The sequence below is a fragment of the Teleopsis dalmanni genome, chromosome 1, assembly GCF_002237135.1.
Source record: "Teleopsis dalmanni isolate 2A chromosome 1, ASM223713v2, whole genome shotgun sequence".
In the NCBI taxonomy this organism is placed as follows: Eukaryota; Metazoa; Arthropoda; class Insecta; order Diptera; family Diopsidae; genus Teleopsis; species Teleopsis dalmanni.
The window spans coordinates 9,490,407-9,508,778 of NC_051846.1; the positions used below are offsets into that span (position 1 = coordinate 9,490,407).

The following is an 18,372-nucleotide window of genomic DNA, read 5'->3' on the forward strand; positions in this document are numbered from 1 at the left end:
GAATACACTAAACAGTGAAAGAAGTTACTCGGTAGTACTTTTTCTGTGACTTATGTAGCATGTGTGATCAATCTTTTAGAGCATTATGAATATATTTACTTAAAATGCCAACAACTTCAGCAAACTTGCATACTAAATACTGGGTTATAATTCTTTTTAAACCCACTTCAGATTTATTGATACTTTCATGTATGAAGTACTTAATTGATTAAAGATCTGATTGTATGATCTCTACTCAACTTTCAATCAGGTAAGACATATGGTCATAATGTATTCCATAAACAAGTCCTTAGTTTTTCCATATGACATTCAACTATGTATTTTAAATGACATATCGCTTAATAACCTCACTTTTAATATCAGAGATAATATTCCTTTCAAATAGAAAATTTAAAATAGCTATTCTTCTACTTATACCGAAACCAATATAAAATCAACAAACTAATGAAATTTTCAACTTGAACTTATTCCCTTTCATTTCTCCCTACTGCATATAACGAAAAAAGTTTTCATCCAAATTAAAATTAAAATTAGACGAATTTCCTCTGAAGTTTTCAAGAAGCAGAGAAGGAGAATGGAAAGAAATTGGTATTAAATTAGACAAGTTACAGAGTTAAAAGTGTTCAAAATTACCGCAATTAAAAAAGGATTGCGTCGGAAATTGGTGACCAAAAGATACAAATTAAATTTTCTTTCTTTGATTCAACGACTTTTATACATTCTTAGCGTTTTTTTTTTTATTTTAATTTTTCCTTAAGAATTTTCATGTACAACTGTCCAGAAAATTAAAATTGGATAATGACAATGATTTAGCAAAAGTTGAGAGTAGAATTCACAGACCAAGACCAGCAATGACCAACAGGACAAAAGAAACTTAGAAACATTAAACTTGGCGTTAAAAAATTTCATTTCATTTTCTTTTGAAGGAAGAAAACAAAATATAAGGAACCAGAAAGCAGACAGCGGAAAATGGATTCGCCCAAGCAATCACTTTAAACTTAAAGGACTCAACTCATTTTTACTAATGTATGTAGTGTTTCAAATATATTATCGGTGACATATTATGTTTTAAACTAATCTTAATATAAAATAAGACTAAATCATATTTTTTCATATAATAAAACATAAATCAATATAAATGATATTTATGATATTGACAATTAAAAAATTGTGAACCTTAAAAATCGGTGATATGTGCTTCTCTCTTTTATTCGTCAAATCTCTTCATCGCGTTTGATCTTCCAAGCGTTTTTTTTTTCAAAAGTGTTTATCTTTAAACATTAATTATGGTTAATCAACTTATCTCCTTACTCCTACACTTTATAAATTGCCTGTTTCATTTGTCCCATTACAGAACTTGTATTGTGTAATATCTCTAACCCCCATTTTCTACAGTTTGATTACTCGAGTAATCGAGTATCCATTCTAAGTAGTATTGGAATTATTTATTATATTTTAATATTCGTTAATAATTGTTTGAGACTGCAAATACCAAGGGTTGAATTCGCGCCCCACCAAATTTGAAGCTCAGAGTCAGTGTTCATTAACCAAATGAGGCATAGCCGTACATTTTATGTTCGAACTTAGAGTTTTGTTAATTTATTGTGAAATTTAATTAACAAATTCACTTACTATGTTATATCAGAACGAAATCATAAACTAGCTATAAAATAATTAAATTATTTAATTATATATATATTTTAAAATCAAAATTTCATCGGCGCTACCAATACATGTGAGCTTTTGTGATATGACAATTTCTAGAATTTCGGTAATGGGTAATTAAAACATACAGAAATGATTTAAAACACCAGAAATAGTTTCTTATATGCAACTACAAATTTATTAGCATTACATAGGCAAGTATATAAAAAATAAATGGGCTTTGGATATACAAAAATAAGTTTTAGTCTCACAAGATTTTACAAATTTTTTGGATTTTTAGGCACTAATTTTTAGATTTTTCATTTTATCAAGTTTTTACATACTGTAAAAATAATTTCAAACTCAAATTATAATCATGAATTCCAAAAATTCTATAATCAGATTGATACCACAGCATGCTACAAGTAGCACTACATCCTTTCTTCTTCCATGTATTTCAGACTTAAAGATGCATTGCCAAGATAAGAGCTGTTTCTGCTGAGCACCGACGATTCACCTCAACACCTAATGAACTACTGAATCCTCTTACCTTATAGAACAATTTTATATCGGCGGAACGACAACAGAATTTGTCCAGAAAGGCTACAGAACCATTACTGCGATAATAAATATAGGCTTCAAAAAGTTCCGGCTCAACAGCTGGTGTCATCACAAACACCAACTCGTCTGCCAGTTGCTCATAGTGTCTACGCCTGATATTTATACCAAGATTGGTGGTATAGAATAAATGTTCCGCTTCATTTGGTGTTAATAAATCTATCTGCTCAAAATTCATATTGCTACTAGACTATAATGCGTGTCAGTGCTTGATTAAGTCCAAAACAAATTTCGGGTGCGTTTCTTCTGGAATAATGAAAGAGAAAAGAATTTTATTTAGTATTGTGAAGAAATAATGTTTTTTTATTTTTTGCTAAGATTTCTATATATATAAATTTTACTTCCCGAAGGTATTTATATTTACTCTTAACATTCTATTAATTTGTTAGTACTGAACATATATCATATCTAGTAAATAATGTATGCTTGGTTTGTCACAGATCGATTAAGACCTGCCTCAAAAAAAAAAACAAAAACTGTATTGAAAGAAATAATCTTCTTTCAAGACAACGAAAATTTCATTAGAGTTCTGTTTTTTTGGTTTTTCTGGTGACTTCCAGCCATACTCTGATGTCTTGATTTCTGTCTCTTTTGGCGATGTTGCATGTTATCACCAGTTACAATGCTTGATATATTTGACTTTAACAGAACTCATTTGGAATAGTTTCAGCATATCAATATATTACTGAACGGTTTAATATTTTTCATCGTCAAACTGTAGAAAAAAATACGAGCATAACCTTTTCGTGTGGTCAAATTTTCCTGCCAAATGTGATGACCCGTCCTTGTTGGTATTTCAGTTTTTTATTTGGTGAATTCCACAAATACCTGAAAGTTTTTTATGGACTTAAGTTATATGCTTAATCATCACATTCAAGATTTTAATAGCCGTCATAGAATTGATTGTGCCAACGAAAATCCTATATGCGAATCATGCATTCATAGTCGTATATATTTGTGAGCATTTGTTCAGTTCTGAGTTCATTTTATCAAATAAAATCGAGTTGTTCACACTTCGTTTGTGCCAAGTTATTTTTTACAACTTTTAGAAAATAACATTACTAAGTCAAAACAGTGTGCCAACCAAATCCGTAACATTAACATTAAGAAGATAGTCAGTGCATACTATTATTCTACTATCAACAACTCATTGATATCACTGCATCACATATTTTTATGAAGTTACTTTCATAGGATAAGAAACAGTAAATTTAAGACTATACTTCTTCTTTTACTTGAATTTAAATGATTAATATTATTATATACGGCCACCTGACCGCCACTCAGGTGGTCTATTGTATTACTTCCAGTTTTTCACCCATCGTTAATCTTTTAGTGATCGTGAAGTCATTTCAGGGTCTCATTTTTCCATATTTTGTTTGAGTTAACAAGTCTATGCATAAGATGGATAATGCACTGCTATTCAATGATCCGTTTTAGACATTCACAGAGAAAATGTTTTGGACATTGTTTTGAAGATTGTTTTGAACATTTTATTGGACATTATTTGGGACATTTGGGACAATGTTTGGGGCATTGTTTTCGACATGGTTCTAGACATAGTTTTTTGAAATTGTTTTGGACATTCCATCCGTTAATAAAAAGTTATGAGTATTATCGAATATATATGAGTATGAGAGTATTAATTATTTACAATACTATGACGATTCTTATGGCGTCGGATGTGTTCAGTAACCCATGTTGCATTTATACTTGAAGTCCCCCTGCTTTAATATTAAAAACTGCTCTATTTACAAATTCTTTTACTTATTCTTTTCTTAAAAACATTCTTCATTGGATAGAAGTAGTACAATCTTAACTATTAGTTAATTTATTACTATTGCTGAATTGTACTTAATAGATAGGTAGTAAGTAATACGTGTACGGGTTTACAGAATCCGTGTTCAGGTGCCATACTTTTAGTTATGTTTACTGAAAATTTGTTTTATTTTAAACATGATTCTAAGTCTATATCATACTATATTAGTTAAGTGTTTTAAATTCTAAATAGAAAAATGGTTTATTAAAATTGGGTTTATTTATATTATAGCAGGATTAATGCTAATATTGCAATTAACTTATTTAACTATATATGACTTTAAGCGCTATCTAACATTATATGAATTATATTTCTAAAAAAGAAATGAAATTAATATCTTATCATATTCCGAACTTTACTTATAAAAAATATTTTAAAAAGTATCTATTAAAAATTGAACTTTATTAACTTCTGCCACACTTTTCGTTCCTAAAAAAGCAGTTAATAAAGTTTTTAAAAAGGCAACTTTTAAAAACTTCATCACCTTTTCAACACCTTTTTGGACCATAAATTTATTAGACAAAAATTAACAAAAAAAAAAAAAAATAGTAAAACTTAGGTTAAAATATTTATTTTTCCTATGCGGTCGGTCTTCTATTAGGAATTTATGTACTGCAAGTGCTGAAGACTGATGACTGTGGGTATGAATGTAAGTAAGAAAGTTAGTGTGAGTAGTTCACCGAGAGAGAGTTGCTGTGATGAAAAGTGAGCTACTAAAATTAACAAAACTTTCAAAGCCAAGCGACATGAATAGTTAGAAGAAAGGTTGCCAGCCAATGCCTTTCGTACAAGTTCAAGTACGCAAACATTTAATTTTTTTTACATTCTCTTAAATAAAATAGTAGAAAATCACCATTTTAAGTTGACGCGAAAAAAATGTTTACATTACATTTTACCGCCATTTTTTTATCGCATTTCGACCATTTTTTGGCAAAGTAACTTGCATACTAAACCCAACGACTTGAGACTTACTGAGTTTTTAAGGTATTTAAGGCTTCTCCAGATAAATTTTTCAGCGCCAAGAAGACAGCTTAAGCAAGAAAACAATAGAGTTAATATTTGCATATATGTTATGTACTCTCGTATATATGCATAGGAAAAAGAGTAAAAAAGGGAAGATACATGAGTATGATGAGTGTAGTGGCAGGGAAAAAATGCGAAATAATTTTTACAATAGGAAGGAAGGAAACATACCAAAACAGCTTCCGTTTTTGGTAAATTTTTTTATAAAATTTGATTTTGTTTTATGTGCAGATCCTTGTAGCAACCAGAAACGATTTTATGCTACAAGTTTGCAGGAAGTTGCCAAGGATATGCTAAAGTGGCAGTAACAGTTTTCATGGAAATGATGTTTAAGCAAATGCTTTTTGGCAATCAACTAAAATGCTAATCCAAATATGAACTTAGCTTTTACTTGCAACAAAAAATCTGTTATGGCCAAAGACAAAGAGGCAAAATGACATTAAAACGAAGAGCAACTTCAAGTTTTCATAGCAATTCCAAAATGGAAATGGAAGGAAAGACTTTTGATTAAAGCAAAACTGTACGGATTAATCTGAAAAACAATTTTAAGAATCTTCAACAAAACAAATTAAAAGAGTTAAAATTTTGAAATGGTAAAGACCGTAAAATTATTTTAATAAAAATAATTAAATAGGTGCCACCTACCATTGAATAAAACGAAATTATTATGCAGTTATGTATCTACAATAAGGCTAAGTGCCAAGTTCCCAAAAATCATTTGGTGATTCTTTTCATATTTACAATATTATTATCGCTTATATTGATTGTTATAGTAATTTGATTATTATTTTATTAGGTACTCCTATTTTTTGGATTTTTTGTCAATTGCTTATATTTATTTTGATATAAAAGTAAATATATTGAACGGCTTAGCGCTTGTTTGACTTTATATTGCAAAAACTCTGTGCTGGTTCTGGCACCTCTTATCTTAACCATAAGAAATAGTACATTTTAATAAAACTACTAAATAATCAACGAAAATATAAATTCATTTGTTGTTTATCTTAAAAAGATGGCATGGTTTAAGTACCATCAATTCCCACTGTCACCAGAATTATGTGCCCAACTCTCTAACATGGTTGCATAAGATATAGGGACTAAAACACTCCCTCTTCATCGAAACTCAATCTCCCGGACCGTTTTTACATTACTTAAAAATGATACTTAATATGAATGTACTTTTTAGGTCTACGTCTAGACTTCGTGTCATTCGTTTTTGGAAGCACCTTACAATACAGATCCTTAAGCATAGGTAATTTTCTTTTCAGAAGTTCAAGAAGTGATTTGCTTAAAAATAGAAGTAAAGAAGTAGTCCAATAGAGGTAGAAGTAGAAGTAGTCCAATATGATCAAGTTCACACGGATAAACTTTGCTTGATACTTAAAGTTAAAAACCTACACTAAACAACATATCTTTTACTACATTTGATAAAGATTATAGAATGGTATATAAGATTTTATATGACATTATAACTAATATAGGCGTTCAAAATATACTATACCTCGTCAGCCAGGTACTGTCTGTCAAAATAGTTATTAGTCCAATGACCGCAAAAGATCACTTCCCAAATTGCATACGCCAAGAATCGCAAAAGATCACTTCGCAGATCGCACAGTCTAAGTGCAGTCAAAAATTACCTCTCAGATTAAATAGATCAACAACAGCAAGAGGTCACTTCACAGGTTGCACTGGTCAAGAATCACAAAATATTTCTTTTCAGATTGCACAGGTCAAGAACCGCTGTAGATGACTTCTCTAGTGTGTACACGCGTTTGCTTAATTTTCAGTTTATGCAGCGCACTTATTTACTTGAAATCCCTCTTGCTTATGAACTGATGCGATGAAACCTATTTAAAAGAGAATTGTTAGTATCTAATATTATTTTAAGATTTCATCTTTTAATACTTCTAAAAAAGTTATTTTAATTGCATAAAGCATAGTAAGCTTGAAAGGCCTAAAACTCTATTGTCTACTGTAACGCAGCTGATTTTAAAAAAATATTTTTTTTATAATAAAATTCTTTCAAGCGGTTTTATATATGAATTTTGTGACAAATTTTTGTATGAATTATTGAATATTATTTTGTGTGATATGTGAATCCAATTCAATTTAAAATTTTTTTAAATATTTTTTAAGTATTTTTCACAGGCGTTGAAATATATTAATAATTTCCACAGCTTCGACAATCAAATTACATTCATGAAATAAACCAAACACATACTCAAAATTCGGTACGTAGTTCCAAAATATTTATGGCAGCCCAAAACTAATATTTGCCTTAATTGATCTCCAACGTTGGGTGTGCAACATTCATTTTCCCATTGACACATTATTAATTTGCCACACTGCAGCAATAATAGTAATTGGGCAGCTAGACTGCATCATTTGAAGTCAACATCGTTGCATGCAGCCATGCCTTTTGTGTCATTTGGCTAATGACTAACCAAAGTTGGCAACAGTTGCAGCCCAAAGGGCAAGGATGGCCGATATAATTTATGCTTGTATACAAGGAATATTTGTGGCTACTATTCCGACCACTAGGTAAACGTCATTGGCTGCTGCATTGGCAGCCTGCAACTTGCGGTTAGGATAAAGCAAATATTATTTGCATTGGGCTTTGCAATGACTTCGGCTATGGATTTGGAAAGGACGTGTCTACAATATTTAGATGAGGATTAGATATTTGTTTTATGCGCTTTTATTGCAATTGATCAATACGTCAAACCATATTGGCTGTTAATTAAGTCAGTTTGCATATGCAATTTTTGGCTGCTTGAATATTGAATTGTGTAAAGTTGCATTGCAGTGCAGCAAATAAATTAGGTCATGCTTGGGAGTGCATATTAAAGTAAGTTGAATGGTAATGGACAGAAAAAAAAATAAAGCTACCAATAAAATATGGGTCAAGTATATAAACGGCATATGGCAATAAAATGGCTTTTGATACTTTGCAGAAGCAAAAATATTGTTTTCACAATGACAAAAACTTTCGTGTATTATTGCACACAGGTTGCTGCTTTTGTTGTTATTGTTGTTGTTGACATGGTCTTACAATGGGATTCAATGAAATCCTACAACAATAGCAATGTCCTCAAACGTATACACGTAGTCGCATGAGGCTCTGCATGTAGGAATGCTTGCACTTCTCATACGTATAAATTTTAAAATAATTTAAAAATTCATGAATGTAACAAAGAAAGGAAATAAAACTGTTTGCAAATGGAGCAGGACTTTGTGGCATCACCATACTGCAAACAAAACCTATAAAAACTTACTCTATTATATATGAAAAAGAGAACAGAACAGAACAGAACAGTACAGAACCAAAACAAACCAAACCGAACCGAACACTAAAGTAAAGGTAAAGTAACCGTGGTTACAATAAAGCAACTCAATCGCATGTGTTTCGCAGTGCTTGGGAGCGTCAGCTGACAATGCTTTCGGATTAAACTTCATATCCTGCGTTCGCGACTCTGAATCACATATATAGCAACGCTTACGAGTATGCAACCAACTGCAGTGGATTTCAATGGTGAGTGATATACGGTACCGTTCGCAGTTGTGCATATCACCATAACTGCTCACTAACATGTTTGTGTTTCCCATGAATACCTTAAGGATATTTTTCTAACACAATTTACAGAAAGTTCACTTTCATAGCTGACATCGTTCCAACATATGAGACCGCCAACTCGCTTCATGTACTCATCGCTGATACCCTTAAATTAAATCTGTTCTCCATTGTTGTATAATATAGAAAAGTTTGCTCCTTTGGTTTCCTATGTAAGGTCTTCAATGCAAATTTTTCATTTTATTCCGCAAAGTTGGGTTTGGTGTTTGCATTTTAATGAAACCTGGCGTACTTGAAACGAACGATGAGTTTGTCCTTAAATCGTTATTAAAATTTATAAGTCGGAGTTTATGCTAAATCTATTTGGTATAAAATTTGTTTAATTGCTGCAAAACTATTAAATATTCTCTATAATACAAGGTATGCATTTAAAATAATTATTTTATTCTAATGAATAAGTTAGAGATATGAGAAATATTTTAAAGGAACTACCCTTTATAGATGTTTTTCTATATTTTCTATATAAACTCACAGATCACAGATAATTTAAAGAATTCAAAATGTAATATAGTTCAAAAATGTAATATAGACTTCTCCCGCTCTTTGTTTGGCTATTTTGTTACGTTTCAAAAAAATATAAAAATAACTGAAACATAACTTGAAGGATTTTACCAGGTTCTCAAGTAGTATTGCTTTCTCCTCTTTTGTACCTAACAATTTATAGCAATATAGAGAATTAACTCGCAGTTCAGTTTTGTGATAGTTTGTAAACACTATTACTTTGGTATTGTGAAAGAGTTGGTAGTTACATCAACTATATAGACGTAATACAGTCTTCTGCCACACTCTGTTGAGTTGATGTATTTAATTTAAGTTTCCTTTAAAGAAATGCTAAACTTATTCAAAGGATCTTACCGATTCTAAGATTACCTTATTCTAAACTTATTTAAGAACTTACCTGGTTCTAAGTAAATATGGCTTTCTTCTCCCCTTTACCTGAGTTTTGATGGCGATTTATGGAAACAGTTTACAAAAGTTAACGATTCTACAATGACAATAATAATTAAATATATAGCGTTTTATAGCTCTTTGTTTAGTTGAAGTATTAAATTTAAAGAAACTTTAAGGTATAAAAAGCCTACTTAAAGGACCTTACCTGGTTCTAAATAAATATGAGTTTTTTTGCGTCACCGTATCTGATAGCGGTAAATGGAAGTAGCTATCATTTTAGTAAAATGTGCAGATATCAATGGCCATATATATGTGTTCTTTCACTCTTTACTATATATTATGTTAGGTTTGATATAAACTTTAATACCTATAACCATAATTTACCTAAAAAACCTTACCTGACTTAAAAGAAATATGATTCGATCCTCTCCTCTAACAGAATCCTTGCTGGCGATTTGAGGTAATTATATTAATATTTTGTGTAGGTAGGTCTAATATGAATTATTTTTACTGCTTATTTTTAGTTTGTCTGAAAATTTTGATTGAGTTATGCCAATTGCAATAATATTTTTAAAAAAATAAAGGTGCCTCAAAAATTACAAGTGAATTCTAAATATATTCTAGTTAAAAAAAAAATTGTTTAAATATATCATAAAATATTATATTTTTAATTTAATTTCATATAAACTAGAAAAGCATGGCAAGCATATAAAATATTCATTTATTCTTATGAATGCATTTAATATATTTTCTATTCAAATTTAATTTTATTGCTAATTTGTTTTAGCAATATTAAAACAGCTGATAATCATAGAAATAAGTAGTCTTTATTTAGGTTAGCTATAGGTCACTAGTAAACGGCGTACTTAATCGAGGAGCGGGACCAACTGTAATAGTGTGGCCAAGATATTAGTTTATAATAAAATCTGAGAGCATGGTGTTTCACGACCCGCTTCATAAAAAGGGGAACCATTTGTGGAACTATTAAATAGTTGAATAATCCTTTAAAATAGAAAGGAAAAAGTGGAAAAAGTGAAACTTGGGTGATTGTATGTAAAATACAAACTTGTTCTTTTTTATTTTGATATTTGGTATATCAAAACCGTGAAATCTTTCCAACCTTTTTATATCCAAACGATTAGATCTCGAATATATTACTGACATGTTTACTGATCGTTTCCAAATAATTTTTACTATTAGCCATATAACGATAATATGAAGAAAAAGTAACAGTTAGAAAGAAAAGTACTGGAAGATGGATCATTATAAGATGAAGACTAAGAAGAAACGAAATTTACACATTTGATCCATGCGCAGGATTTCTATTTTAGAGATACTTTAATATATCCAAGAGTTGTATGATGTATAGAAGAAGGAGTTTCATCCTTTATGTAAGAAATTATTTTTTGTGTAATAAATTTTATGCTTATTTTATATCAATGAGTACTAATCCTATTCCAAAACGAGTAGTAACTGTTTGACTGTTTTATAAAATCTTCAGAAATATATGGAATATTTATATCAAACCTTTTTAGATTCAAATATGTATATTCTCAGTTATCGTAGAATTGCAATATTGTTGAATTTAACTACTGAGCATCCTCATTTTATGAGGTGGTATATAGCCTGCAATGATTTACATTTGTTGACCTTTATCCACCGCTTAAACAACCTATCATCTATAAAATTGAAGATTTTTTAAGATTTATAGGATTTATAAGTCTTACAAAAAATAAGATATAAGTTGAGATTAATTTATAAGATTTCAAAATAGATTGCCTAGTGTTATAACAATATAGTTTCACATAGTCTTTGTTCAGCTATTATATTGTCATACTAGAGAAATAATCAAATTCAGAAAGAAATCATATTACGATAATATTTTTAGTTGTTGAATGATATTATATGGTAAGAGAACTTCATTGTGTGTTAACAATACAATAAAATAATTAGAATATTCAGAATTCATGTGAGTTTTACATAGATTATTCAATTTTACCAAGAAATTCCAAAATTTATTTAATAAATCACAAAATATTAATCAGTCATAATATTAAAGACATTATCCGATAAATATCTAAGCCTTTTTTTATCATTTATAATGGCAAGAATAAAAATTTTTTGAAAAAAGTACAATAACACCAATTCATTCGAATCTGATTAAACTTCTTTTTACTTTTACACATATTTCTAACAATAAAATACTTTCACTGTATTTACGAGCTCTTAGATGTAATTGAACAATTTTTTAAAATTTTTAGTACAACAACAGAGCACAATTTAGTAACTTAACCACAAAAACCCATTTAAAAGTGAAATACATTTAGAAACACAATCAGCTTTAATGTCGATTGTCGTTGCCAATGGCCTAAGTTTTATTGCCGTATCCACAGCCATTGTCCTTAGTGCCTTAAAATATCGTTAGTTATACGCTGAGCTGAACCGATGTGAACCTAACTGAACCATTTAAAGCCGATATGTACCTAAAAAATACATAGTTCAGACTTAACCAAAGCGATAAAGCGTATTTTAACGTTTAGGGATAAATACCAGACAATCCTTTTCGGCCAGGTGAAAGCATATTTGTATCGTCGCTATATTGGTGTCGTTCTCAAAGTGCGATAAATTGTTATTGCACTGCCGCCATTAAGGACACACGAGTATATGGCATTTATATGAGTTTTTAGTGGAAAACAAGAATCCTTTAATTTATTACGACGAACACAAACACACAAAAATGAGCATAAATTAGAAAACGCATAGCTTACGACACAAAAAGAAAGGTTAACCGGCGAGTGTTCAACATTTGTCGCATGGTGGCTCCGGAGATAGTCGAATGCACACCCAAAAAAGCACAATAAGGACACGGTCGAAATGGAATTTTCGGTAGGTGTGACTACGGCGATGTTAGAGTAGCGCACAGCTTAAAGCAGATAAAATGCTTTGATTTACACTTCCCCACTCTAATTTTTTCTTCGTGCCTTTGTGCCTTCTTGTAAATATATATATAAATATATATAGATATATATACCTTTTGTGGTAATCTGTACTGTAACTGCGTTGAGGGTTAATTTATTATATTTCAAGTTAATCGGATCCGTGTTTTATGTACCACAGCAGATACAAGCGACAAGTAAAATGAGTTAATTAAATTTTATCATTTGAAATAAATTTTAAAATCTGTTAGGATATAATAATTAGGAACGAAAGACTTAATCAGCTATTAAATAACTTATAAGGCAGCTCGTAGAGAGAATAAATACCGAGGATTAGTGTGTTTGAATTGAAGTATGTTATTTAATTTAAAACCACTTAATAAAAAACTATTTTCTTTTCTTAATGTATTATTGTAGTGTATTTGAGGCAGAAGTATTTGCTGTTACAAAATTGGCAGAATTTGTATGCTTAAAAGAAACAACTAACTGTACAATAGACGTCTTTGTAAACCACCCTTCATCCATCTTTAGAAACCATTCAATAGTGCAAGACAGCAATAGACAAATTGGCAAATAGAAGAGGGGTGAGTATAGGTATATTAAGTTGATGGCCGTAAAAGCATAGCCAAGATTAAGATGTAAATTAAGTACCTGTAAAGTCCTTGGGTTCATATGCAAACACATATTTCACGCAAGATATTCAAATATATATTGAAAGAGATACCGAAATTGATTTGGTGTTTTAATATAATAATTGTATGGTTGCATCGCATACCCAGCAGGAAGACAGCACCAGCAGTAACGAAAAGAATACATGAAAAAACCGTGCATTATTTCCTCGAATATCTGTTACTTTGCGATACTTTCCAAAGGTAAGACTGAATTGTTTCCTGAAAAATCTTAGCGCATCTTTATCATTCTAAAGTTCATCCTTCCGCGCCATATAGAAGCACAAGTAGCAATAGCGACCTACAGTGCGTAAGTATTGCTGATCGATAGAGGGTTCTACCTCGCAATTTTCTACTTACTTATTTACTTACTGCTATGCTTCTCTTTCAAGTGGACCTCTTTAGATCCTAATTAACACCTATTGATATTGATAATTCTATATCTGAATTTAAGACTACATCGTTATTGTTCATTACGTTAGAATCTAAATCCAATTTTGAAGGACACTTTACGATAGTAACAACCGCAGCAATAACATTACGCTAGCTATGCCCAATGATGTCGGTGACGGCGACGGTGACGTGAATAAAGAACTAGAAACATTTTTAGCACATTGTGTCATTATAATGCTATTGTGTTTGACATCATTTTCACAACAAAATTGAATACATTACATGACAGTTAAGTACCTTGCCTGAAGCATCGCCAGATTTTAAGGATTTGATCCAACCTTTATGAAACTACATGTTCTGCTCAACGTTATTCTGCAGAATCATATTAACTGTACACGGATACTGAACTCAGACATTAAGACATAAATGTGATCCTTAAGGTGGATATCGAAAGCTGCTTTTTGATGTATACTGTGGGACTCTGTTATGTTCATTCGCTTTATCCAGGATAAAGGTCTTACTGTGAAAGTTGTTAGGATCAAACCACCTCTTACAATTTATTAGTGACATACAGAAAATATAGTTTTTTAACCTAATCATATGCCATTATGTCGTAACGGATTAGTGCTCTTAACACATGTCAAAAATTTCCACCCGTAAAAATTAAAGCTACACTGTTGAGCATAGTTTCCAACTTATCAAGGCGAGAAACCCATCTGAAACCTTAACTGTTCTTGGGGTTCCAACACCCGCCTGGAAAATATAACTTCAAATCAAATGAAATATGTATGAAATACGAAATGAATACATATAGTCCACCAACCGCGTACCTTCGGATTTTTTAACTTTGTATACCGAGAAACTCCAATTAAAGTACTTAACCTCTATTGGTCAGGACAGCCAAAGATTTTGGCTATGACACCCATGGTATCAGACTTACGCCTTAGGTCTGGTTCCATAAGTACTACTCACTACAATTTATACTTTGAACAGTATACGGTGATGTGCACTTGATTTTAGTCACTTCCTATGACAAACATACCTCACCTCGAAAGTTTGTAGGCCTTCTATCCTGAAAGGGAAGCTAATGATATACACATTTAAAGTAGTGTTTAGCATCATTAACAGACTCTAAGGTCTTTAATCTAGTATCTGGACCTTATAGCGGTCTTTGCGTAGGCTTAGCCAGCCAACTCTATCTATCAGTCCATTCCATAATTAGATATATATTTATGTTGACTTGTGTTTTATTTACTCACTAATTAAGTTTTAGTGATCAAATTTTTCAAACGAGTAACTTCATTACACCTCATTTAAGTAAAGTATTAGTTCGTCATTTGTAAATAATAAAATTGCAAATTTTTTTAAATAATTTAAAATTAAATTTTAAATTATTAAATTTGTTAATTAGTTATATGCTACAAGACCCAAGCAGAAGCAATATCAGGAGATGACCTTTATCGTATTTGCAATATCCATCACTTTTGTTTCTTAACATATGACCTCATTTTTGATACCATTGACACCATTGCTACCATTTTCCAGTGATGAATCGAGGACTATGTATTTTTACAATTCAGCTTCCTTCAACTCTTTAAATTTCCTTTAACTTCGATAAAATATCTCAAATTGAAATTTTTTTTAACTTTAAACTCTTAAAGTACGATAACCCATTTTCAGACAATGTCCCACTTTTAAATTATTCATACTCATAAAACACTTAACTTCTTAACAATATTAATCATTCTTGTCTTGAAATAAGGTCAACACCTATAGAAAACTTTAAAAGAGAGGGTGTGCTATACAAAATAATGCACAACTTCTCAAATGTAATGCCAAAGATTTACAATAAGAAATTGAATTTCACACGGAAACAATGATTTCACTGCAAAGTTGTGCGAATATGGAACAAATACCGATAGCACCTTGCACCATTTGCGACTCCATCAAACTAAACTGCAAGAACAATAGGAACACCAACAACGGAGGTAATATGCAAAAGGGTACCAGGATGTGGCGCCTTCAGGATAATGTCGATGTCGAAACACCAAATGCGTTAGAACAACCAAAACTTTAGAAAATTATTTTCAAGTTTCGCAAAAGGAAAAACGTACACGGAGCGAAATGTCAAACGCACAATGGGGGAAAAGGGGAAAAACAAAAAGTATTAGAACAAAGAAGTACGGGACACACACAAAAAAATAGGTTGTCGAAACGCTTGGCAAGATTTATGGTACATTCATTACTATCGGAAATTAAGAACATAGATTACATAGTCAGCGAAAGCCCACACGCAACCTAGCAACGCGTCAATAAAACGTAAGTTGCTGCTTTGTTTGTAGCAATAAATAGGATTGTTTCTTCACAGATGCCAGTCACGTCCGCTGGCGCAACATGGGATTTGTTGCGGATTCGATAATGCTTAACAGCGTGGCATGCGATTTTTCCTGTTGTTGAGCATTTTTAAACTTCTGCAAATTAAATTTAAAGTGACGCTCATATATCATAGCAAATCAAGCTCGGAACTGCTCATATGTGCCATGTGCGAGTTGTCCTTGCGCTCATTTGCATACTCACTTGGCACGTGCCTTCAGCGCGCCACCACATGCGGTCTTAGTTCGTGTTTCTGCCTTAAGTCAGATTTTGGGTTAAATAAGCCTTGAAATGCAAGTTATTGAAGCAGTACATTTCTATTTATTTATTTAGTTGGGAATACAGTTTTTCTTGTTTATTTTACGCTACTTAAATCTTCACTACTTACTCAACGGCGAGCTCCCGAGTTCCCAAGTTCCTGAGTTCCTTTTTCCTGTACTCAACCGGAAGCCGCACTATTGCTTCTGTCATTTCCGTTTAACTGCCACGCAAAAACCTTTGCGAATGAAATAAACTTTCTTTCATTATGCGCATTTCACCTTTCAGTGATTGAAATCTTGCTTTTAAGTGAAAAGGCAACCAAAGTGCATTCAATCGTTTGTCACGTGATTTCGTTAGTGAAAACGGTGTCACAGTACAAGAAAAAGGAAAGCACAAACCGAAAGGACTTAAGGATATGCCTTGCACGTAATACTTGTGCAAATGTTTCGAGTTTTGTGATTTTCCTATTTTACTTACTCGTTCCTTTTTATCCCGTTTTTCTTTTCTAGTTGTTTTGTTTTCTTTTCTTAAGGTGTTTATTTGAACATGGACATTAAACAACTCGAAAGGATTAAGAATGCTTGCACATACATTTATCGTCTGTTTCGTGAGTCGATTTTTAAGGAAATTTTCTACTCAAAGTATATATAAATTTAATAATTTAAGGTGTAGTACCACATAAACAATGTCTAATCTGGATTCCTAGTCGTTGAGATAGTTTCAGCAATTGCAAAGTGAACGAGCTACAAAGAAGAGGTGCTTCAGAAAACCACTCAGAACTCCTGTGTTCTTTTTGTGCTTATCCTTATTATTATTATTACTTCTTTTTATCCTCAATCTGAGGATACTCTGCTATGCCCTGAGTAATAGTCTTCCTGTGGGACTTAGATTACATGTTTATATAACATTGGAATAAAGTGTATATCTAACTTTTGAGCAGTTTATTATCATTATATTATACGACTGCAGTTTCTCGAATTTATTTGTTGAAGAAAAAATTGCCAACGAATATTATTTTGTACTAAATAACAACCTAACAAAAACAAATTTCTCCGACTGTATTAATGAAAATATCGTGAGATCTATAAGGTAAGTAATTACGTTCAAGAAAAACCGTAATTATATAGGAGCACTTATTCTACTAGGTTCTAAACATATAACGAAAGAGTCACCCAAAAATGAGTTATCGTCATCGTTAAAATCATCCATAAGATGATGGAATAATAAATACATCTTGAGATCTATAAGGCACACTTGGTCTACGAGATTCAAAACACATAACGAAAGAGTCGTCCAAGAATACGTTAAACTGATACCACTGCTACTGAATTGGAAAGAATAAAAGAATTGGATACCAGCCAGTTGAAAAAATTTAATAAATTATGTTAGAGACCATTCAGATCTATAATACCATAAGATGATAGAGTAAGCATTTTCGTATACAATGTGTTGGAGACGATAGTAATTTAAATTTAATATTTAACTCACCAAATTTTAATCTTAGCACCCAAAAAAAAAATTTTCTAAAACTTAAAATTTTTTTTTTTAATAATAAATAATATATAAATTTCCTTTAGATATATTTTTGGTTCAATATTGCTCTAAATTTCGGAACAAATTTAATGAAAACGGTGTTTTTGGTTCAAAATCTGCAGTTATGGACTCCGAAACAGATGTCCCAAAAATTGTATTTTTCTTCAGCAAATCTTTCGATGAAGACTCGCGTGTATTAAGCGTATTTCAGTGTAGGGAAACTCCTCACCATATCTGTACCATAACTTGTAGTCAAGAAGTAGCATTAAGTTTTCAATTCCGTCAGTTATACACTAACATGATGACAATGGTTTACAACAAAATTCTACCCTTAGAGATCATTATGAAGTTGGTTAAACTTGGTACTCATTCAAAGTTTTAAATCTCGTGTAACCGATATTGGTTGAAAGAGTAATATATTCGTATTAACTGAAGTTATATTAACAATAATTTATTAAATTTGTCTTACAGGTGTAATAACTGAAGAACTGTCTGACATGATGCCAATTTATTTTTATATTAAAAACCTCAAATGCTGTTTATTATGATTTCTAAATTAATAAATGTCTTAAAAGCAGTCAA

At 31.3% G+C, this 18,372-nt stretch overlaps 2 long non-coding RNA genes across 2 annotated transcripts; one reads left to right on the forward strand and one right to left on the reverse strand.

Annotated features, from left to right (window-relative positions):
- Positions 1-1,940: 1,940 nt before the first annotated feature.
- On the reverse strand, positions 1,941-10,257 carry LOC119672836. The gene is made up of 5 exons (XR_005251958.1): positions 10,025-10,257; positions 9,832-9,956; positions 9,634-9,720; positions 6,606-6,951; positions 1,941-2,508 (listed from the first exon to the last, which is right to left on the reverse strand). It is a non-coding gene; the product is annotated as an uncharacterized LOC119672836 (long non-coding RNA).
- A 7,571-nt stretch (positions 10,258-17,828) lies between these two features.
- Positions 17,829-18,372, forward strand: LOC119673050. The gene is made up of 2 exons (XR_005251997.1): positions 17,829-18,201; positions 18,262-18,372. It is a non-coding gene; the product is annotated as an uncharacterized LOC119673050 (long non-coding RNA).